Genomic DNA, 24393 nt, shown 5'->3' with positions numbered 1-24393 from the left:
CAACCCCTAAATCTTCTGTTGGTCTAAGTTCTAAATGATTGCTGTGGTTACTGTGAAATTTTAATTGTATGTAAGATATACAGTATAACTTCCTGCTATCAGTCAACCCCTAAAAGCTGCCAACTCAGCCATAGGTATTCACTGCACGAGAAAAGTCTGTAATGATCCAGATTGCCTGAATTTGCTCTGGATTCAGTTTGTGTCTCCAATCCTTGTGGTACTACAGGATCCTGCCTTTAGATTCAAAGTCAGGATAGGACAGTGATTATAATGGCAAAGAAGTAGATCTTGAGTTATATTCTATGTAAGTTCTTGGCATTTTACTTGTGTTTCAAATTGAAAACAGCAAAACAGATTGCAAACTGTAAGGTGTAATTGGGTGTGTGTGCAAATTTTAGTTCATACAAGTAATATTTTACTTGTTTTCAACTGCAACTTTAGAAAATTATTTTAAAATTGTTATTCCTCTTATATCATAACTTATTAAACTGCAGTATTATTTTTTAATTTTTACTGAAATATAGTTGATTAAACTGTAATATTATCTATTACTGTGAGACACCAAAAAGCAATATGTTTCTTTTCTATTTTTTTCCTCAAAAATGCACTAATGTAACTAAGAAATATGAAACGATTACACATTTCCTTTTTACCGTTATATTTGTTTGTTTTTTACCAGCCTGAATATACATAAAAGTACAAAGAAATTTTCAATTTCACCTTTTCTCTGGTCATCACTATTATTCATCTGATTTCGTAATTATTATTGGAAATAACTTTTTGCCTAGAGGAGGGAATGTTAAAAAATGACCCACTCCAGTTGTCAAATACACAAGATAGACCGATGATGGGAAGCAGCCCCTCGATTTTGTTTCTTAAATATTCAGTGTATGAAGTTCAAGAAAATCACTTAGAGTCCAACTCTGTTACTTTTGGCCATCTTCTCCACAGTGGGAAAAGGTTCATTAATAGTTGAATCAATAAATGGATCAATAGGAAAAAGTGAAAACAACCTAGATAATAGGATCTGAAAGGCTGATAGGAACACGTCATGCCAGATAGAGAACACAGATACCAAAGTGTCACTTTGTGTAATATGTACGGCAATACATTAACTTATTTTCTGGCCGTAAATATCTGGAACATGTTTTAGGTAAACAACTGTAATTGTTACTTCTAACTACAGCAACACTTAAATTGTGTGAATGATACCCTGCAATGTATTTTTTTAAATTCTGCTGGTTTTATAAATACATAATGACAGAGGACATCAGTCATGACTGTCTATCATTGTATTGGCCCTTCAAGCATAAAATTAGACAATTGATACTCGTCACCTATAAATCAACCTGAGGTTAAATATTAAAATAAACTCAATGGGTACTTTTTTCAAGTAGAGATAACAGAAGTAATTTAGTTTGATGGCAGAAACCTAGTAGATGTGCTATAAAACCATCAAGAAGCAAACTATCAATTTTCTCTGATACACAAACTCCAAGCTATAATGATTCCTTCCATATATTTATTATACTATGACCCAGCAGAATATGAAACAGGTATATATAACATAAAATTATACCCAGACGTTTTGCTCCTCTTCATAGCATTTTTTAAAAGAAGAGACATTAAAATCATTTCCTGTAGTTATTTCTGCTAAATTAAACCATATATGAACAATTCTTTATTGAGATATTTGAATATGTCAATAATAATCATCATAGTCTTTCAATAGATTGGGACTCTCTTCTGGTGCAGTAATTAAGAAAAAGTCTGTAGCACTTCCAGACACATTTTCTGTATTACTCATTCACTTGTAGTAGTTTCCTTTTTAGAAACAGGAAAATAAACATTTTCATGTGCTTACTGACCATCTAAGTATTACCTCCTTGCCATAAAATATTCAGAAAAGTAAACAATATTAAGAAGAAAATAATCATCACACCACCTATGAAAATCATACAATAAAAACTACGTCTGTATCAATACTTATTTTATAAAAATTAACCATGTTCAAATTTTTAAAAAATGGGATCATACTATTTATCTAGTTTCATAATCTGCTTTTGTAAAATTAAAACACCTGTTTCCCACAACTGTTCTTGTCAATATGCATAAATATATAATATAGTATTCATCTTCTCAGTACACTGTATTCTATTTCACCAGTAGGCTGTGAATGATTTCTTCTCTTCCCTTCTCTTTTCTTTTTCTCAGTTCTCTCCTCTCCCTCTGCTTATTTTTTTTCTCTTTTTTTAGCATGATTAAAATAAACTGAGGACTTACCATGTGGTATCTCAGCTTCTGTGTTCAGGGTTTTATGTGTGTCATCATAGTTTCCCTCAAAACTTTCTAAGTAGTCAGTACTAATGCACCCATTTTACTGATAATGAAAAGTGAGAATTAGAGAGACAGAGGAATTGCCCAAGGTCATCAAGAATAGTAGGCGGCAAAGCTGAGATCCAAATCCAGGAGGGTCAGTTTTCTATAACCCTCCCTTAACCATTTCACTGAAACAGACCTTGAAACTCAAATTGCCAGAACATTTTTCTCAGAATAAATTTCCCGCAGTGGAATTACTCCTAATTTAAAACTTGTGACATGTATTTTCAAATGACCTTCAATTCACATTTTGCCAAACATGTGAGGAAGTTCTTGGCTTTCCACTTCTTGGGATCCAATTTTCTTTATTCAATATTTAATAACATTTTTGTTCAATTTGTCTTTTTGTTCCATCTGCTGAGGTAGGAGTCTTCTCCCCAGTCTCAACCCTCCTGAGCCCACAGAGGAATGAGCCTACTGACCCAGCCTTCCTGAGGATGTCCAAGGATAGCGCTGCCTGACCTCCTAATGCAGTCAAACCCTTAGATGCCAAAGGTGCATCCTGGCCCCAGGTGCTGTCCCGCCATGCTCACAGAGCTGTCGACACTTGGGGTCTGGTCTCGTCGGTCCCCGTGCACACTGGGTACTCTCCTCCTTAGAACTGACCGTCTCTCCCGACCCCCCTCACAATGTCCCCAGGACGCCAGAGCAGTGTGTGCCCAGGTCACAAAGTCCAGGGGAGCCTCGTAAAAACAGCCTTCTCCTTTTCTGTCTTCTAGCGCACTTCAGCCTTCTATTCTTCCAGCACCTCCAATCCGTTAGGTCTGGTAAAATCATTCCTGTGCTCATGGGTGACTCGACCCGTGACGACTGGCCTGTCCCATCACCATTTCTGCCTATCCGGCATCTCTAGTGCTCTTCACTCCCGTCATTCCTTAGCTGAACTCCCCGCTGTATTAAAACCCTCAGCCAGCTTTCCTCAAGGACCTCTAAATCCCTGGTCCATTTCCTTTCATTACTAGTCTGGCAAAACATCCAATTAGGCTGTCTGCCTTCTCCACGTCTGAGTTCCAACTATTTGATTTCTGCTGGAGAAATAGCCCAAATGCACAGATGCTGTTCCTGAGAACCCATGCTGCAGGGAATCAGCTCTCTCTACAGTACTTCTAGGTCCCCAGTCACCTGGCCCCTCCTCTCCACCCATCACTCTGCCCACTGTGGTCTGGCTTCCACGTGAACTCCTCTGCAGACAGAGCTCTCACACCAATTCCGCTCATCAGTGATGATCTCACTTCACCTCTCCTGTAAGTCTGAAATCCTCTTCCGCTGGTTTCCAGGACACCTCACTCTCCTAGTGTTTTGCTATATGATTTTTCCCCTTTCCCACTATACTTTCTGGGTTTCTCTGTCTGTCCCAGAACTGGTGGTGACTCGGGAGGTTGCTTTAGGACCTGTGCTAACTCTATACTCTGTCCCTTGACAACCTCTTCTCACGTGTTTTCCATCACTAGCAGCTGGCTTGATGATGCCTCCATTCTACACATCCATCCAATCTTGCTCCTGATCTGGAGCCTCTATATCTAGTTGTTCATTTGCCTATTTCCTTAGAAGTCCAGGTTTCTGCCTTTGCCACCTGGATGAAATATGGTTGTGTTCACAAATAGGCATAGGAAAAAGAGCAGGCATGTTTGGCTACATCTTACTTAACTTTTAGATCTCAGCCTAGATACTGTTTTCTCCGGGAAGCCTTCTCTAAGTGCTAAATCTGGATTAAGTGCCCCTCTTATTCAACAACAGCCTGAACTTCTATCACGGCACTTAACACACTGTATTATAATTTCTTACACAATTTTTTTGTCTCTCTCAGGTGACTGTAAACTGGCCCCATGAGGACAGAGAAAGCACCGATTTTTTTCCACACTGTATTTGCAACACTACACAGTGCACACAGCACGTGTTCATGTTACTGAGATGAACTGAACTGGATGGAGTTAGATTCTTCCTGGGTTTTCTCTCCATACAGAGGCCACCAAGGCCAGGCAGTTTTGTCCTGCCCTGTTAATCTCCATGCCTCAGCTCTCATTTTTTAGGGATGGCTGCACAGACATCTTCTTCAAAAGCCCCCTTCTCCAAACTTATCGACTCTTGCTAACTGATGCCAATGAAGCCACTGACCCATCCATTTCTCAACGAGGAATCAACAGACCCATCTGGGTTCAGCTTTACACCTTGCTACACTTTGGAAAGTCCTTCTCATGAGGATTTCTTCCAAGTTTATGTAGATTTACTTAGCATGCTGAAATCTTTAATCAATTTGGAAAGTAAGGCAATATATATATATATATATATATATTTCTTTTTCCAGTTGGTTAGTTATCCTAGCACTATTTATCAAACTCTTTAAATATTCTCCCGTGATCTAATATTTCGGCTCTACCAAACAGTAAAATCTCCTAGGGCGTGGAGAAGAGTGTGGACTCTAGGGCCAGCTTCTCAGATCCAACCCCACACTGACACTCACTAGTCCTCAGGCAGGTCCCGTAACCTCCCCGGGCCTCTGTAATTCAGGGGTAACAACAATAGTATCTTTCAGTGTTGTGATTAATTTACATGTAAAATGCTCAAAAGAGGACTGACACAGAGCAGATCTTTAATTGCTCCTGTAGATCATCACGGTCATCTGTTTAGATACTTCGTCTTCAGTTCTGTTCACCTGCTCAACTCTGAGCCTGTGCCGCACTGTTCTAACTGCTGTAGAAAGAGAACGCAGTTTCCTGTCTAGAATAATCTCCCTGAGTCACTGCCCCTCTCCCTCCTTCCCTTATTTAAAAAAAAAAAAAATCACTTTTCTACTCTTCTACGGTTATTTCTTTAGTAAAACACTTTCCCCCCCAAATATTAATAACAGTCAACTTTTACTTGCAAGTTGCTTTCCGTGGGTCAGGCACTGGGTCAAAGGCGTTATTGACATGGGTCATCAAATATAATCTTATGAGATACACTTCATCATTATATTGACTTTACAGATTAGGAGAACAATCCTTGGAACCATTAAGGAAGGAACCCAGGCTGTCTGATTCTAGAACTTGTGCCGTGTATGACGACGCGGCATCACTTCCTTAATAAAAACTCTTGTTGAGATTGGGCTCAGATTTGGATGGAATCTCTAGATGTATTTGGGAAGGACTGACAGTGTTGAATGCTGAGTCTTCCTATTCAGTACTATGGTTATTCTTTATCCAATTATTTATTTATGTTCTTCATTAAAGTTTTATATTGTCAATAGAAGTAATATTTATAGAGTACTGACCACACTGTAGACACTGTTTAAATGCTTTGCAAATATTAACTACTTTAATTCTCACCATGACCCTATGGTGTTGGCCTTGTTATTATTTCCATTTCACAGATAGGGGAACCGAAGCACAGAGATGGCTCTTCACATTAAATGACTTCATATCACATAGTCAGTGAGTGACAAAGCTGGTATTTTTATTACACTCTCTTGGCTCCAGAACCCATGACTTTGGCTACTGAGCTCTCAGATTTACCTCTCAAATCATGGGTAATACCTGTTCATATATTATTGATATTTACCAGTGAAACTCTTCTCAGTCTATTTTTACCTTGTTATTGCTAGTCTACAGGAAAGCATTGGTTTTTGTATATTTTCTTTTTTTTTTTTAAATTAATTTATTTATTATTTATTTATTTTTGGCTGTGCTGGGCCTTTGTTTCCGTGCGAGGGCTTTCTCTAGTTGCAGCGAGCGGGGGCCGCTCTTCATCGCGGTGCGCGGGCCTCTCACTATCGCGGCCTCTCTTGTTGCGGAGCACAGGCTCCAGACGCGCAGGCTCAGTAGGTGTGGTGCACGGGCCTAGTTGCTCCGCGGCATGTGGGATCTTCCCAGACCAGGGCTCGAACCCGCGTCCCCTGCATTGGCAGGCAGATTCTCAACCACTGCGCCACCAGGCAAGCCCGGTTTTTTGTATATTTTCTTGCTAACCTGTTGAAAAGTTATAAATTCCAACGATTTATCAGTTGATTATCTTGGGTTATTCAGGGAAGTCACCAAAATAAAGCTAGGTTTTGTTTCTCAATATGCAAAATGTATCCTTTTCTATGCTTTCAAAAGATTGTTTGGGTTAGCACCTCCCCCAAATTTTAAATGAATAATTTTGCATTAGACATCCTATCCCACTTTAGGGGTAATGCCGCTAGTTTTCCTCTAGTAAAAGAACGTCTGAGGGACGGACGCAACGTTGGGTGTCCCAGCCTTCGCTCGAAGGCCAGCGCGTCGGCCGCGATGCCCGGGCTCCGGCGCCCGCGGCTTTCGGCCACCGGCTGCCTGGCCGCGCTCTGCGGGAGGAGCGCGGCTCACACCACCTCCCCGGCCGCGAGCGCGACTACACCCGCGGCTTTACCGACTACCACCAGCACAGCCCCGCCGCCGCCGCCGCCGCCGCCGCTCCCGCCGGGCACCACTCCAGCCCCAGAAACCTGTGAGAGCCGCAGCACGGGGTTTCCTGTTTTGATGCTAATGCTACCCGCTTGGGGCCAGAATGCAAAGGTAAAAGCTACTGTTAGATAATCCCACAGTGCGTGATTGCAAGGGGGTGAACAGCACAGAATTCTGTCCTGGGCTCCCTGCCACACCACTGCCAACCAATCCTGCAGCGAAAACCACAACTCCGCCCTCCCCGTCTACAGCTTGCACCACGGCTACTACATCAGGTACAACGGACACCACTTCAACGCCGACTTCACCACAACCTGCGCGCAAGTCTACCTTTGGGGCAGCCAGTTTCGTTGGAGGAACTGTCCTTGTCTTGGGTGGGCAGGCTGTAATTTTCTTTCTCTATAAATTCTGCAAATCGAAAGAACGAAACTACCGCCCTCTGTAAACAGACCCGCTAAATTAACCCGCACTGGTGTGTAACTCACTGAAACCAAAATATTCTCTTTCAAGATGTCCCACATGGAAGACGCTATTCTAGGATCTTTAATTTTTCAGAGGATGCATATAGGAGCATCGCCCTTGGAGAGAAATCAGTTAGAGCTATTTGCTCAACGGGAATATTTAAACTATTCTGCGTGAATCCTCGTGGCTGTCTTCTTTTATTTTAAATGCCTGCTGCTGTGTGATTATGTTCTCTCTCCTTGACATGCCAAACGTAACTCTGTAAGTGATGGAAAACATTGTCCTGCGCAGACGACCTCATGACTCTTTTAGCAATTCAAATGCAGTCATTTTAAAGCCTGAAAGCTGCATTTTTTCATCCTAACTCGGGATGTAGTTTAGTAACCAGAATTGAGAAAAATGTGCCAAATGAACAGCAATCGGGTGGATTTGGGGCTATCATTGCAAAAGTGGAATAAATTTATAAATTTAGTATCCTTACAGTGGAATTTTGTGCTTGATAAGTTATTTTTTCTACATTAGAAAAAAGATGCCCCACAAGGAATTGCATTCCAGATTTAAAGAAATGAATGGAAAGGATACAAAACATTCAAGTGTAGCAGGTTATTGTTCATACTTGTAAAGCACCTTATATCGTTGAGACAATAAAGAACACTGCCTTAAAAGACAGACTGAAAGGTAGACTGGAACTTAAAATGTTGGTGATTTGTTCTTTCGCATTAATGAAGGGAAAGGTTGGACTGAGGATGTTAACTGTTGATGTGAGCAGTAGTAAACCTGCTTTTAGATACCATAATGTTAGTGTTTAATTGAAAACTTACCTACTTTATTCCAAGCCTGAGTAACTTAAAGGATGTTACACAAAGTCAAAGGCCTTCATTTACTGAACCTCCCAACATTTTGCTTATGGCTGTTAAAAAGTATAAAGTCGATTTAATTATATTTTCCTTTGTACTTCAAAAACGTATCCTAACACTGTTGTACCTTAAAAGGATTTCCACCAAGCTTTCTGGAAAAGTAACTTCTATAAGGCAAGAAAGAAAGAAGTTGTTTTAGAATCATTTATTAACTCTTTCAATAAGACAATCATTTTAAGTTTTGAGATAGCAAATGTGAGCAGTGTAATTTCAGAAAAAATTTTAGTTGATCAGATTACTGTAGATTTTTAATAATGATTGCCCTGGATAAACAGATTGTACTTTTTCTTTCTCCTTTTCCATCCTTTCTTCTTCTTAATTTCAATTCCTGTAGTATAGTAAGCATGCATACTTTTATTTCTTTAGTTTCCCTATGAAGCGCTAGTTTTTTCAGGTTTAGAGGGAGACTTCTTCCCTGCCTTTGACACATTGGATTAGTTCAGAGGCTTAAATCAGTTTAAAATGAGCTTTTGCTTTTCTAGGTCATTAAGGATTTTTGTTTTAGTTTCTTTAGCCTATAGCGGCTGTGTTTAGCACTTGGTTTTCAATATTTTATAGTAAGAAATGACAAGTTGCTTTGGTCCATTTCAGAAGCCAAAATTCCTTACATTTAGGTAATTAAAGGTTCTTAAAATGAAGATTTACTGTTTCTTCTTTACTTGCTGGTACAGCTAAAGTTTGTTTTACTTGCACATTGGTATATATACCTAATGTTTTCAAATGCCTTAATTGTTTAAAATCTCTGGCTTCAAGGGTTTTTGGGGAAAGGTAGGCTTACCTCACATTTTTGTTTCCCTCAGTAGTAATATTTTTGGTACCGCACAAAAAATTTTATTATAGTGCCATGGCTATTAGTTTTTAGTGAGTGCTTTAAGATACAAGATTCAGTTGAAAATATACAGAATTTCCATTCTCCCAAAGTGGTAAAAATTAGCTACAATGTTATAATTGTCATTTACCTAGATAGGAATACCTTGCCACACATTAATGTTAACACTATAGCTATTTTTGTGAAAATATAGCTGATGAAGCCTCTCATCTTCTGTAATTTTGAATACTGCTCCAACAGAATGATAACATGGAATTAGATTTTACAAAAAGAGCTCTTACAACAGAACTCACAGCCTTTTCCCCCTCTTCCTTTAGCAGTTTAGTATCTTGAGCCATTAATAATTTGGGGGTTCTTTTTAATCCAGAAGGTATATAGAAACCTTTTCAGATTTTTCGTCTGATTTGTTCATGCAGATTGTAGTTCTATTAAAATCCCTACAGATATTTGTTGCACAGACACTGCTGTATTTAGAAATTTCTATTTCAGTTCCTTAAAAACTGCAAAACCAATCTGTATCATGTACCAAACTGATTTAAAATAAACCTACATGTTTGTTGGATTAAAAAAAAAAAAAAAAAAGAACTTCTACTATTTTGGGTTTTTTTTGGGGGGGGGGGTTTTAAGACAGGTACTGTCTAACCTATTAAAAAACAATAACATTGAGATTCTTACATTCAGTCAGTGACTATAATTTCCTGGATTTTTCATTATTATAGGGTACCAAAGCTCTCCCACATCCTACAAAATAGGGCTATATATTCGATGGAAAAGAAAGCTATGTATCGCCCAGGAGAACTCTGATTTCCATAATATGGATAGATAACAACTGGCATTTGTAAATACAGAGGAAAGGCAAGAGGAGAAGTTTATTCCTCATTCTTGTCACGATTAATCCTTCTGAGTTCATTTAAAATCATACTATAATAAATTATATTTAGAGGTAATTTTTAAGGAAGGCATTCATTGTTCAGCCCAAGGTTATGTGTTTTTGATTGAAAGAAATCACAATCCAAATGGCAGAAGGCTTTGCCTATATTGAATGATTATTTTCACTCAGGGCTTAGGAATCAAATGAGATCAATCCAAATGCACCAGAAGCAGCCGGAAGCATTTCTCACACATTTCACATATGGTTACCCGGGAAGTAAACACTGCACACACTTGTGGTTTCAGTCATTGAAACGGTTACAGAACTTAGAGAGAGTTCCACAAAATGCGAACACCTATAAATTGGCACAAGACTGAACTGCAGCCAAAGAAGACTGGCAGGTGAAGCAAGACAAATCTGAACTTTTAAAATCTATATTTATATTCTTTTTCTGTTTTAATCCATATGAACCTTATGCAGAAATATAACCAATAAGTGGTTTTACCTCTCTGCTCTTTCCTTAATTCTGTTTGCAATGTCACCCTTTGCAGTGGTCGTACAAAACTCAACTAAGTAAGAGCAGGGTGGGTCTTAGGAGATTTTCCTTCGAAGCTTGCTTTATAAAGCCTCTACCTCTGATTAACCCCACATCTCTGCTTCTATCCTTTCTGCTGAATGCTGCCAGAGAAAAGTGCCATACTCACATGGACCAGAGCCACTGTACAACCCCATTTTGGTCCTCAGAGTATCTGTTAAAGGTTCTTTCTGTTCTGGATTCTCTGTCCCAGTCACCGCAGAGGTTACCTCAAACCTGTATCATGCTGTCTCCGCCAATGAACCCACCAGCTCTCCATCTCAAGAGATAACTTTTGTTCTTACTGACCTATGAGCCGCAGAAACCTACAGACAGGAAAGCCTTCAACCTGTCCTACACAGATGAGCTTTAAAGCAGAGCCCCGTAAGATAGACATTTAACACCTTTGAATTTAACTATACAAACTCAATAAGAGTGACAAAAAGAAGTCAATGATAAAATTATTGCATTCCAACAATTCTGAGATGCACACTTTTCATATCTTAACATCTCTGACATCAGAATGCATCTTCTAGCCAGTAGTTTCTTACAATCACTTTCAGCCAGACGGTGGTCATGGCACTGTTCTCAAGTACTGCCACAGGTGGGAACTTGGGCCTGCTGTGTTTCATTCAAAAAACACTTGAAGGACTTTGAGGAAGAAATATCAGTTCTGACTATTATCTGAAAACCTTCCAGGGACATATTCTGGTGAGATCAAGAAAAGAAAACTTGCAGAATGTGTCACAAGAGCTGGAAAGACAATCACAGAGGCAACCGTGAAACCCTTCTTAAAAAGGTTCTGTACCCTCACCACTTTTAGCGTCACTGAGGATGGCTGTGCACGGAAAACTAAGACGCTGATGACAGAGCATCAAAAGTGAATCGTAAGAGAGACTGTGGAAAAGTTTTGGGAATACTTCACCAACTTATGGAACTTGTACTTTCAATTTTAAGAATGTACAATAATATATGATAACAAAAAATCTATATCTAGATGAATCTAAAAGAGCTTTGCCAATAGGAATGAAACAAAAATTTAAGTAAAAAAAAAAAAAGCTTTGTGTCCTAGTTTGTATCCTAATTTTCTCTTTCTCTCCTTCTCCTTACTTCCTTCCTTTCTTCCTTCCTCCCTCCCTCCCTTCCTTCTCTCTCTCTCTCCCTTTCCCCCTCCCCGCTCCCCTTCCTTTACTCCGCTGTTTTTTTCTTCCCTCCTTTTCTTCCTTTCTTCCCTTTTCCTTTCTCTCTTAGTTGTATATAAAATAATGGTGCATATTTAAAGTGTCTCAGATTTTATGAAATTTGGCAATAATTTAAATAGTGCTAGTGATTCTGACAATTAGTCACACAGTGACAATGAATCTGAAGATTGATCATACAATAAGCAATTTTCCAATTAATATGTTTTCATAAGTACATTTTAAATGGCATACTAATCAAAATATATTTTAAAAGTATTTCTGATAACCCTAGTGAACTTAAAATTCAAATACTCATCAAGTTAATGCTTTATATTTTAAATGACATAAACACCTGGGTTGTTATTCACTCCATGACTTTTGCCATATAGATATTTATAATCTTCAAAGTAGCTGAAAATCATCTTCTCAAAACCATCATCCAAGAGAATGTTATTTTATTATTCAAGTAATTTTTTTCTTTTTAAAAAAGTACCGCAGGCTTCCCTGGTGGCACAGAGGTTGAGAGTCCGCCTGCCAGTGCAGGGGACACAGGTTCGAGCCCTGGTCCGGGAAGATCCCACATGCCGTGGAGCGGCTGGGCCCGTGTGCCACAACTACAGAGCCTGCGCTCTAGAGCCCACGAGCCGCAACTACTGAGCCCTCGCGCCTAGAGCCCATGCTCCGCAATGAGAACCCACCGCAGTGACAAGCCTGCTCAACGCGACGGGGAGTAGCCCCTGCTCACCGCGACTGGAGAGGGCTCACGTGCAGCAACAAGGACCCAACACAGCCAAAAAATAAATAAATTAAATTAAATAAATAAATGTATAAAAAAAAATTACTGCATTCATCTTTTTTATTTGCTAGTTCACATAACAAACATATTCTGAATGTCCATATCCACAAGTTAAAATAAACTTTCAAGTTTTATAAAGAAGGTGAAACTGGCATTATTATATCTTTGTCACCAAATGAGAATAACATATATTTACTGAAAATAACTTGTATGTATATGTATGAGTGTTCATATTGACACATGAGCTTGGTTCAACAAACATTTCACAGATAACAAGGAATATAATCACTGCAAGCAGAGGTCAAGAACAAGAGCAAAAAGAAGAAAGAAAGAAACATGCATTAAGGAAAGCCTGTCTGAACATCAGGTATTTTACAGTAGCTTGATGGCGGTGGTGCATTCTGAGTTCATCGACTGTTCTGGAGTGGATCAGGAGTCAAGTCAATTACTGACAACCAACAAATAAACAGAATCCATTATCGGAAAGCTCTTACTTCCTGTCTCCCTGTGCTATGCTGAATTGCTGTATTCAGTGGGAAACTCACTAAACCAAAAAAATTTGACATCCCTCATCATTGTGAAGGCCCTAGTAACATTACAGTCAACATCTTGAAGTCACTTAAGCCCTCTGGCTCTGTGCACTCTGCTCTCAAGCTCTCCATAAATGGCGGTTACTTCCTAATGGGAGGAAGTGACAAATTAGTGAATTACAAGTTTACACGGCGCTATATGAATACATTTCCTGAGAATTAGCATTATTGGCTGCTAAGATGTGCTTTGAAAAGAGGTACAGAATTTAGAACTTTCTAAATTGAAGTCCTTCAATTGTAGTAAAATTGTAATAAAAATTACAATAATTTTTAATAAAAAAGTCACATTTTTATCTAGTTTACAAAGAATAAGTGAAAAGAATGTATAGATCTACAATGATTCAGTATTATCATTAAATGGTGAGTATAACTAGATAGCATTTAAGAATCATTTCACATTTTCATAAGAAGTTAAAAAATTCATTTTAGTAGGTTGTGCACAATTGGTAGGCTATTTCTTGCAAAGATTCTTAATGTAGTATATGCGCTTAGAATGAGTCACTAAGTCCTATAGAAGAATAAGCGTAAGTGGAGACTCTAGACATCCAGGCATAATTCTTCTATTTGTCTAGTGCATCATAGCCTCCCAGTCTCAGCAGGTCCATTAAAGCAGGAGCACCAGCTCATAAATGTCTCTACAGATAGAATTGGAACAGGGACCATGGGAATAAGGACTCATGATACCTGTTCAGTGGGTTCTCTACGCAGCTGTAACGGATCTTCCAGAACATCAAGCTCAGGCGGTGTGATGGCCAAATGCAGCTGTGATCATGACCATCACTTCCTGAATTCAGGCTTGATGTTTTTGTGCTTTCTTCCTCTCTCTCTCTGATGCTTGTTTCTTCTCATTGCCATTCTGAAATAATGGCTACCTCACTCTATAATTTTGACCCTGCGCTGCAGTTTCAACTCTCACCCTAGGGGTTGGTCTTACTAGAACTGAACTAAATTGTTCAGTTCCTTGAATGCATCATACTTTGTTTTCTTTGGGGGCCTTTCCCCAGGTCCTCTTACTAGAAACAGTGCTCTTGTAGGTATTAGCTTGAGTCATATGGATTTGCCATTTCTGTAGGTCAAAAATAGCAGAATCTCAGCAATATTGCAAGGTTGTAAGGTTTACCCTAATATTCTCTCTTCAAGTCTCAATTTAAAAGTCCTTCCCTCCAGGGTATTTCCCCAGTCTGCTTTTTTTAACCTTATGTAGCATTTGGCACAGGTCTAAATTTTTGTAATTCCTTATTCAGTTGTTTGACTTGAACATTAACTGTGAGATCTTTGAAGTCATGAGCCATACTCTATTAGACATCATTGTTATCCTTAATGCCTGGGAACGTTTTATTGAATATGGTAGGTAATACTTTTTGTAAAATAAATGTTGAGGAATAAATGCTATTAATAGATTCATTTAGTGAACAAACTCATTCACAACAAAAGGAGCCTTGAAGCCCAAGACAGTACCTTTTCTTAGATTCAACAACACTCAGCCCAATGTCTGGTTCAATTATTTTTTCTTGAATGAACAGGTGAATTATTTGCCTTAAGCAGTGTACATTTATGTTTGCTGATATATCATTTATACAAACAGTTGTGAGGCAAGATCATTTCTGATAGTTGCTCTATGAACGCACCCATCTATATCTAGCGTAATTCCTAGAAAAACCATCTGAAATGGGTTTGGAAGCCTGGTAGGATTTAAATAAGAGGAAATAAATTAGAAAACTTTAGAAGTCAGAAAAGGGGGCATTCAAAGGTATTTTTCTCATTTCTTTGTTTTTTCCAGGTCAAACTGAATTTCTTAAAGTAGTTATTTATCTTTTTGAAAATATGAGATAACATATGCCTAAAGTGAAATGCACAGACCTTAAGTATATAATTTGATAAGTTGCTAAATACATACAACCAGATAATTCACACTTGAGTCAAGATACAGAACATTTCTATCACATCTAAAAGTACCCTCATGTTCCTTTTATTCATGCCTCAGCCACTATCTGATTTCTGTCACCAGAGAGTAGTTTTGCTTGTTCTTGAATTTTATATAAACAGAATCATAAATAAATTGTGTCCAGGGTCTTTTGCTCAGCAAAATGATTTTTTGAGGTTTCATCCATGTTGTTGTATGTTTCAGAAGTGTGTATACATACATATACATACGTACATACATACATATATCATTGATGAGCAATATTCCATTTTATGGCTCTACCACAATATGCTTATCGTCACAGACATTTGGGTTGTTTTCAGCTTGGGGCTATTATTAATAAAGCTACCATGATGTTCTGGTACAAATCTCTTTTCAGACAAATGTTTCCATTTCTCTTGGGTAAATATCCAGAAGTAGAATGCTGTGTCATATGGTAGATGTATGATTAAATTTATAACAAACTACCAGAATTTTCTCCAGAATGGTTATATCACTTTATACTCCCACTAGTAATATATGAAAAGTCCAGTTGCTGCATTATCCTTGTTATAAGGGAATATTTTTGCAATCTTGACCTAGGGAAGAATATTTTAGAGAGACTAGGAAAGCTCTAAATATAAATTTTTAAAAGGTCAATTTAGATTTCATTAATTTAAAAAAAATCTGCACACAGGAAACCGCAAAGATATTGCAAGTTTTGTCCAGACCACTGCAATAAAGTAAATATCGTAATAAAGTGAGTCACACAAATTTATTTGGTTTCCCAGTGCATATAAAAGTTACGTTTACACTATACTGTGGTCTATTAAGTGTGCTATATAGCATTATGTCTAAAAAATGCACATTTCTTAATTAAAAATACTTTATTGCTAAAACATGCTAACCATCATCTGAGTCTTTAGCAAATCATAATATTTTTGCAATAGTAACATGAAAACTCACTGATCACAGATCACCGTAACAAATATAATAATGATGAAAAAGTTTGAAGTATTGCAGAAATTACCAAAATGTGATCACAAAGACAGGAAGTGTGTAAATGCTGTTGGAAAAACGGCACCAACAGACTTGCTCAATGCAAGGTTGCCACAAACCTTCAATTTGTAAAAAATTCAGTATCTGCAAAGTGCAATAAAAAGAAGCACAATGAAACAATTTATGCCTGTATAATTTTTAAGTTATTTTCAGAATGTCTGTGACCTTATACTTCAAGTGTAACTCTTGTAGACAGATTTGAGTCTTCTTTTTACACAATATGACAATTTCTACCCTTAAAATGGAATGTTTAGTCCATTTATATTTATTGTAATTTTTAATAAGGTTGAATTTAATCTACCATATTTCTACACTTTTCTATTTGTTAATGATTCATTGCAGGGAGTGTAGATTATGTTGTTCCCCTGTAAAGTGTGCTAACTTTTTCTCTAACAGATAGTTGAGCTACAAGTGGAACAACTGGATTCTCTCAGTGTGGTATAACAGGAAATATATATTTGTTTTTTTGTTCCAGGCTCCTGGCACACAGCTCCTAGAACCCTTGGAATTCCCTGAGTGATAAGGGTGATAGATAGGCATGCCTTTTTTTCTAATTAGGCAACCCTTGGCTAGCTCCTAGACAGCTTCAGGATGGAGACTGGTTGTAAGAAAGACCAAGCCTTGATTAGAAGCTTGGAACTTTAGTCCCAGCCCCCAGATTTGGTGGGGCGGTATGGAGAGGTGCCGGAGATTGAGTTAATAATCACCAGTAGCCAATGATTTACTCAATCATGCCTATGTAATGAAACCTCCATAACCCCCCTCTGCAAGCCCCTAAATGTTGGGGTTCAGAAAGCTTCTGGCTTGTTGAACACACTGTGGTTGCTGGGAGGCTGGTGCACCCAGAGAGGGCATGGAAACTCTGTACGCCTCCCCACAAGACGTACTTTGCCCTGTGCATCTCTTCCATTTGGCTGTTCCTGAGCTGTATCCTCTACAATAAATGAGTCACAGTAAGTAAAGTGTTTTCCTGATTTCTGTGAGTTGTTCTAGCAAATGAGACCTGATGAGAGGGTTGTGAGAACCCCCGATTTATAGCTGGTTGATCAGAAGTACAGGTGACTCCGGGACTTGCAGTTGGCATCTGAAGTGAGAAGCAGTCTTGCAGCCCTGAGCCCTTAAGCTGTGGGATCTATCGTAACTCTGGGTAGTTAGTGTCAGAATTTACTTGTTGAGCACCTGGTTGGTATCCAGAGAATCGGAAAACTGGTTATTAGGTTTTGAAAACACTCCAGAGTCAGGCTTGATTTCATGCATGATAGTGTCAGTGTATTCTGTTTTTCTCCTTAGTACTAAGACATCACTTTTACTCTTGGCTGTGGTTACCTCCAAAATGTGGCTTTTCTGGGATCTCAACTGAATGTCCACTGTGCTCAGCAAGGCTGTTTCATTCTGGAGAGACCAGAACTCCAACATCACTCAGCACCACATGACCTCTGATTGTGGAGTTGAATCTCCATTCAACTCTTAGTTCCACAGCGGCTGTCCTACCTGAAGCCTTTGGGAGTCTTTTCCTGTGCATGTGCACTCAGCCCTCAGTTGCACTAAGATGGACCTGAGGGACCCTCCTATGCAGATCTTACATTTTCCTCTTCTCTGATATCTGCTCCTTCACTCACAAAGCTCCACCTTCTCTCCTTGGGTCAGTGTTGGGAAACCACACCTTGGCTGAAAGCTGAGACAAATATGAGACACCTCATATGCTTCTTTTCTCTCAAGAATCAAGTCCTGCACAACCTGTTGGCCAAAGCCTGAAAACGACTGCATCATATACAATATTTGTTCAGTGTTTACATTTGCTAATGTCATAAGTTCCCACCTTCTACTAATTGCTTCTTTATGACCAGAAGCAGAATTCCAGTCAAATACACGTGAAGAATTGTTACTACTGTAGTAATAGTATTTAACATAATGAACATTTTCAGGTGAACAGTAAACACTAAACAGGTTAGAATATTAGGTACTCTTACTGAAGTAGTGAAAAGATAGACGGAATCAGATTTTGGACTTTTCTTTTTTTTTTTAACGTGTAAATATTTTTATTTGTGGAGTAATTATTGAAAGAAAGAAAATAGAATACGTAATCTACAAACTAGCAAGGAAAAGAATAACAATAATAATAATAATAATGAATCCAAAAGAAGGAAATAAAAGAGAACAAAAAGAAGGAGAACAGATTTCTTTTCCCCATTGGTCCATCCTATTTTATTCTTTAAAATTTTATTTTTAATTTTTATTGGAGTATAGTTGCTTTACAATATTGTGTTAGTTTCTACTGTACAGCAAAGTGAATCAGCTATATGTATACATATATCCCCTCTTTTATGGATTTCCTTCTCATTTAGGTCACCACAGAGCACTGAGTAGAGTTCCCTGAGCTATACAGTAGGATCTCATTCGTTATCTATTTTATACATAGTGTCAATACTGTGTATATGTCAATCCCAATCTCCCAATTCATCCCACTCCCCCCCCTTTCCCCCCTGGTATCCATATGCTTGTTCTCTATGTCTGTGTCTCTATTTCTGCTTTGTAAATAAGATCGTCTATACCAATTTTTTCAGAATCTATATATATGCGTTTTCTAATATGCGATATTTGTTTTTCTCTTTCTGACTTAGTTCACTCTGTATGACAGTCTCTAGGTCCATCCATGTCTCTACAAATGACCCAATTTCATTCCTTTTTATGGCTGAGTCATATTCCATTGAATATATTGGACTTCTTTAGCTGCCAATAAAGAGTCTTTACTCCAATAGATTGGCAAAGGGGAAGCTTTGAAGAATCCTGAGCCAATAGCATGAGGTCAACCGTTTGTGCTTGAGGGAGTTTAATCCAGCTGAGCTTTAGCAGAGACCAGAAAAGGGATGAGATCTGCATAGACAGAGAGACCAGTGAAGATGCTGCTACCTGGGGTGGTACGGCCACAAACAAGGATGGGGATAGTGAGGAATTTAGTGCAAGGACAGTAGTGCACTCCATTTGGAAGGATTACAACTAGACTAGTGTGGTGCAAGAAAAGTATAAGCCAAAGGTTTTGAGTCTGCCTGATCTGAGGGAGGGGGAAAGTACAATCACTAGAAATGAGGAATGTGGGGAAAGTAGCTGATTTCTTTCTTTTTTTATTTTTTTTTCTTTTTTTGGCCACCATGCAGCTTGTGGGATCTTAATACCCCAACCAGGGACTGAACCAGCCCCCTCAGCAGTGAAAACATGGAGTCCTAACCACTGGACTGCCAGGGAATTCCCGAGAGTAGCTGATTTCAAGAACAACTCTATCATTTTGAGTGGGAGGGCTGGTAGGATAGCAAACATTGAAAAAGGAGGTACCAAGATGGAAAGGACCAACAGACAGCTGATAATATTGGTCTAGAGTCTCCTGATAGGACTAAATTCAAGATATTAATTTGAGAATATTTGTTTATATGTAGGAGATGGATGAGTTACATAAGGAGAGATAATGAGTCATTAGCATAAGATAGAATTTGGGGGAAAACCCAAATTGGGAAAGGGAAGATGGCAAAACCTACATGGTCTCAATTATTCATACTTTGGGACCATTAGAAGTCTTTTCATTTAAAGTATTAATCTAGCCAGTGTGTGTGTGTGTGTGTGTGTGTGTGTGTGTCTGTGTGTCTGTGTGTCTGTGTTTCCCAAGTTGACATATTAAACCTTAAAACGGTTATCATTGTAATGACACAATATTATCCAGGTGATAATAAAGTAAAACACAGTTAAAGCACACAAAGCTATGTAGGATGAGTATCATTAAAAGCAAAATTTAATTTTAAAATCTTGAGAAAAAATAATAAATGGAAAACTGTAAAGAAGAATGTTAGTGGCATTTGAAAATGTGCCTGAATTTCTGAAACGTGTAGTTGATTCCTGGATTAAAGAATTATTCACGTAATATTTATTTACTAACCATGATAACTTTCCCCGTGAAATATATAAAATAAGAAAACATAAAAAGTCAGTCCATTGTATCTGAAAAATAAACTCTTAGGGATATAAATATAAGTGTATGATGATTGTTCTTTTTTTCCTACTAAACCCAAAGAAAGCAGTTGCTACAAAAGTTACCAGGAAATCAACTAATTTTTAAAAAATTGATTATAATTATAATAAGGAGTGAGAGTGAGCAAAAAGCCTCTAGACTTGAAAAGAGTATTAGATAAAAGCAAGAATACTCTCTATTTTGCCACATAGATCCCAAGATGTTACTGAGAAGACATCTTAGAGATCGCTCTTTCTAGAGAAGAAAATCTGAGGTTCAGAAAGGTGAGAAGATTTTGCAAAAGTTTACACTGAAAAAAGCAGCAAAATTGGAACTACACTTCTAACTTTTTACTGCCTCTTCAGACCCTTTAGAAACTTAGTTCCTGATCTCTTAAACTAAGGCACTGATTCTTATGGAATCCATCACCTGTCTCTTGAAATGCCAACTTTTTTGAGTCTTGTGACTTTCTTCAGTGTGATCTCTTCAGTGGTTTATATTTCTCAAAATTAATTTTCCCCAAACATGATTAAATCATCTCAAAATTACTTTAATATATTGTTAAAATATACAGATGAGATAATTTTATAAAAGTATATCTCTAAAGTTGCTGCAAATTTTATCTTTACTAGGCCATTGAGAAAGCCACTCATGGAACTGAAAATGGAAAGAAAGCCATTTCCTCCCTCTTTAGAAAGTAATTACTTCTTTCTGATTGGAAAGACCAAATAAGAAAGAATTTTAGATTTCTAGTTCAGAGATGGATATTTTTTCTTTTCTTATTACCTTTTGGAGACAGAAATAAGTTCAGAGCAAAGAGTAAGTCCTTCTAATTGATGTAAATAATAAGGAAAGCAAATTAAGGCTTTTACTTTAATTCATTCCATGAGCCTAACATGATTACTACACAACTGCTTAGACAAAAGCCACCAGTGAACAAATAAAGTAGCCAAAATTCTCCAGTCTCTACTCACTTGAGAGAGAAAGTACCAGAGAGGATTGTATTAAGTCATGAGCTAAAGGGGTTTTGGGAGTCAGGAAGAAACCAAAGGGTTCCTAGTTATTTTTAAGATTTTCATTTTAAAGAAATGCCTCTAATCTGGGTCTTAATGAAGGCAAGACTCAAACACAGCACCCACCGAGTCACTGCAGATGACTTTCCATGAATCTGGACTCTCTGGAGGAAAAGTGACCATGGCATTGTAGAAAAACATGTCTGCATAATTAATGTCAAATATAAACTTGAAATAAAAATTAGATTATCTTAATGTTCTCCACTATCCTAATGTTCTCTGTCCATAGGTTGATCTATAATTAAAAGAGAATCATATTTTCCCACTAAAGAGGAAATATTCAACCATGAACTTGAATTTCCATTCTTATCTGCAAGTGACATTGTAATATATACAGCCTGTCTATGTATCCAATGGAAAATAGAGTCAAGTTAACTGTTAAGGTGCTTAATGAGTAGGATGGAGATATTGCTGGAAGAAAAGATATCTATTCCTGGAAAATCAAAATTTCTTTATGATAATAACCAGAAAGACCGCTGAAGTATGATGTGCTCCTAAGACCATGAATTAGTATTATATGTGTGTATGTATAGAATGTATCTGTTTGCAATTAACAGAGGATAAGCATTCTTCTTAATTACCCTTCTAAAAGACTATATTCTAGTACAGTATTTATAAATGGGAGATGATGAAGCCAAAGTTTAAACTCTCATGAAGTCTTCAAACATGCACATTCAATTCAAAGACCCTGAATAATCAAGGATTATGTCTAATAAAATAATCCAGAAAGGAGTCAGAATTTCACTCAGGAAGAATAAGACAATAATTATAAGATATTAGATAGGTAAAATAATTATATTTAAAGATACTCTTTATTTCACCATTGCATTCATGCCTGATAGCATTAAGTAACTCTAAGTTATGTCACTGAATTATGTTAGTTTGTGAAATTAACTTTAATGATGGTAGAAGGGAGCTGATTGGCAATGTTCCACATTAGCACTTCCTAGTGAGCCAAGAAGGTAGAAACCATTTTAAAACCAGATGGCTATTCCATCTTCAAATTCCAGTAGTTGCCAACATCTCTCAAAGCTACAGAGAAGTTAATTAAAAAAAGGTTTAGTCTTGAAATTCATTCAGATCTGAATGCCTCAGCTGAAGCTGCTAATGAAAATGCTATTCCATACTAATAGAAATTGGTTGCTAACATTGACATCTTTATTCAAAATATCGTATGTCTATCAAATACTTACGCACATACCATATCATTGTCAAAAGAGCATTTGAAAAAAAAAAGATCACTGCTGGGTCATTCTTTGAGAAAAAATTTTTTTTTAATTTTTTAAAAAAAATTTTAAACGTAAAACCATAATTCAGAAAGAGTCATGTACCACAATGTTCATTGCAGCTCTATTTACAATAGCCAGGACATGGAAGCAACCTAAGTGTCCATCAACAGATGAATGGATAAAGAAGATATGGCACATATATACAATGGCATAATACTCAGCCATAAAAAGGAACAAAATTGAGTTATTTGTAGTGAGGTGGATGGACCTAGAGTCTGTCATACAGAGTGAAGTAAGTCAGAAAGAGAGAAATACCATATGCTAACACATATATATGGAATCTAAAAACAAAAAAATGGTTCTGAAGAACCTAGGGGCAGGACAGGAATAAAGACGCAGACATAGAGAATGGACTTGAGGACACGGGGAGTGCAAAGGGTAAGCTGGGACGAAGTGAGAGAGTGGCGTGGACATACGTACACTACCAGATGTAAAATAGATAGCTAGTGGGAAGCAGCTGCATAGCAAGGGGAGATCAGCTCAGTGCTTTGTGACCACCTAGAGGGGTGGGATAGGGAGGGTGGGAGGGAGACGCAAGAGGGAGGAGATATGGGGATATATGTATACATATAGCTGATTCACTTTGTTATACAGCAGAAACTAACACACCATTGTAAAGCAATTATACTCCAATAAAGATGTTAAAATAAATAAATAAATAAAAGTGAAAAAAATAAAATACAATTTCAGGACTAATTGTATTAAGGAGACTTTAAAAAATTAAAATAGATACCTTAATCTCATAACATAAACTCATGAACAAATTAAAATATCACAGAAAAACATGTGCTCATTGCCTGAGTCTCAGACGGCTGAGATCATTTTCATCCAAATTATCAGCTCTAATTCATCTGCCTTGCTACTTCCCCCCACGGATACTTATCGGGGAAAGCTGGAATTGACAACTTAGTTTTCCATTCTCCACAAAATGAACTGCTTCATTAGCTCTTGTTCAGGGAATGAAGTATGAAGTTGCTCTTCACTGCAGGATTAAGTATGTAATTGTAGAACGAAAACAAATTAATTTCATTGTGAAATCACTGCTTTGAAGGAAGAACCCCAGCTAAAGGAATGGCTCCTCTGAATGGGACATCGCTGAAATGTTTATATTTGGCGTCATCTGGTTTTCTAGTGTTCAAGGTGCTGGCCCTCGTTAAATAATGAGCCCGAGGGTGAAATGGAAATTAATTTCCCCAACCAGATTTCCGCTGAATAACTAAAGTCATGATTGAGTGTACAGGTAACTGCGTTAATATTTGGAATTGGCACACAGTATATATCAACAATGAAATTATGTAGCTCACAGATATGGTGATGAGTACAAAGACTCCCTGGGAACTGAGCCTGTGAATCTCAGCCCCACTACTTAGCGATGAGATAGTGAACAAGATAAGCTGAGTGGCTTCGTCGCTAGAATTGGGATAATAACACTTATATTTAAGAATTGTTGTACAGGTTGATATAAATTGCAAAGTATCTAGTTGTAGCATACAGCAGGCGACATAATACAAATAGAACTCCTGAGACCTGTGTGTAATTCTTACCATATTTCCACAGACAGAAAGTTACTGTCGTAAGGGATTTCGCTTGAAAAGAAAATAGACTGCGTGATATAAGGGTTTTCTCTCTTTTCAGGTGTTGTAATTTGTTTTATATTTTAATGTTATATGGGATATTACATCAAGCATGGCTATTTTCCTGGATAGTTTTAACATTCTAAAATGGTAGCTTTACATAACTGCACATATATTAAATAAAATGTATCCACTTCTATCTTAAAATGTTGATGCAGAATTGAGAACTGAGTAAGATGTGTCTTTGGAGACCAGCTCAGTGACAAGAAAGGACTCTTTGCAGTCAATCCCCTCAGCCTTACCTGCCTCACCTTGCCTGAATCCCTCTGCTTTGTACTTCCAAATGGACCAGTTACCCTCCTGCTTCACAAATACAGTGTCATGTTTAAGATGTACAGCAGAAATGTGTCAGAGGAAAGAAAATACAGCATACTTTTTAGCTAAACATCACTTAGGAATCATATGTATTATGAGCAAAGAAATAGAAACAATTTCCAAAGAT

At 37.7% G+C, this 24393-nt stretch overlaps 1 protein-coding gene, 1 long non-coding RNA gene and 1 pseudogene across 3 annotated transcripts in view; 2 read left to right on the top strand and 1 right to left on the bottom strand.

The window, feature by feature from the left end:
- The window catches only part of CTNND2 (catenin delta 2), a 943287-nt gene that overhangs the window by 694510 nt on the left and 224384 nt on the right, over positions 1 to 24393 (bottom strand). The window lies entirely within an intron of this gene.
- LOC309659097 overlaps positions 1 to 24393 on the top strand; it is a 219034-nt gene that overhangs the window by 146089 nt on the left and 48552 nt on the right. The gene's annotated exons all lie outside the window — the stretch shown is intronic.
- On the top strand, positions 6302 to 24043 carry LOC309659083 (sialomucin core protein 24 pseudogene; annotated as a pseudogene). The gene has a single exon. The product of its transcript is annotated as a sialomucin core protein 24 pseudogene (transcript).

This window comes from Balaenoptera physalus (genome assembly GCF_965194825.1).
Source record: "Balaenoptera physalus genome assembly, chromosome: 3".
In the NCBI taxonomy this organism is placed as follows: domain Eukaryota; kingdom Metazoa; phylum Chordata; class Mammalia; order Artiodactyla; family Balaenopteridae; genus Balaenoptera; species Balaenoptera physalus.
This window is presented reverse-complemented; position numbering and strand designations above follow the sequence as displayed.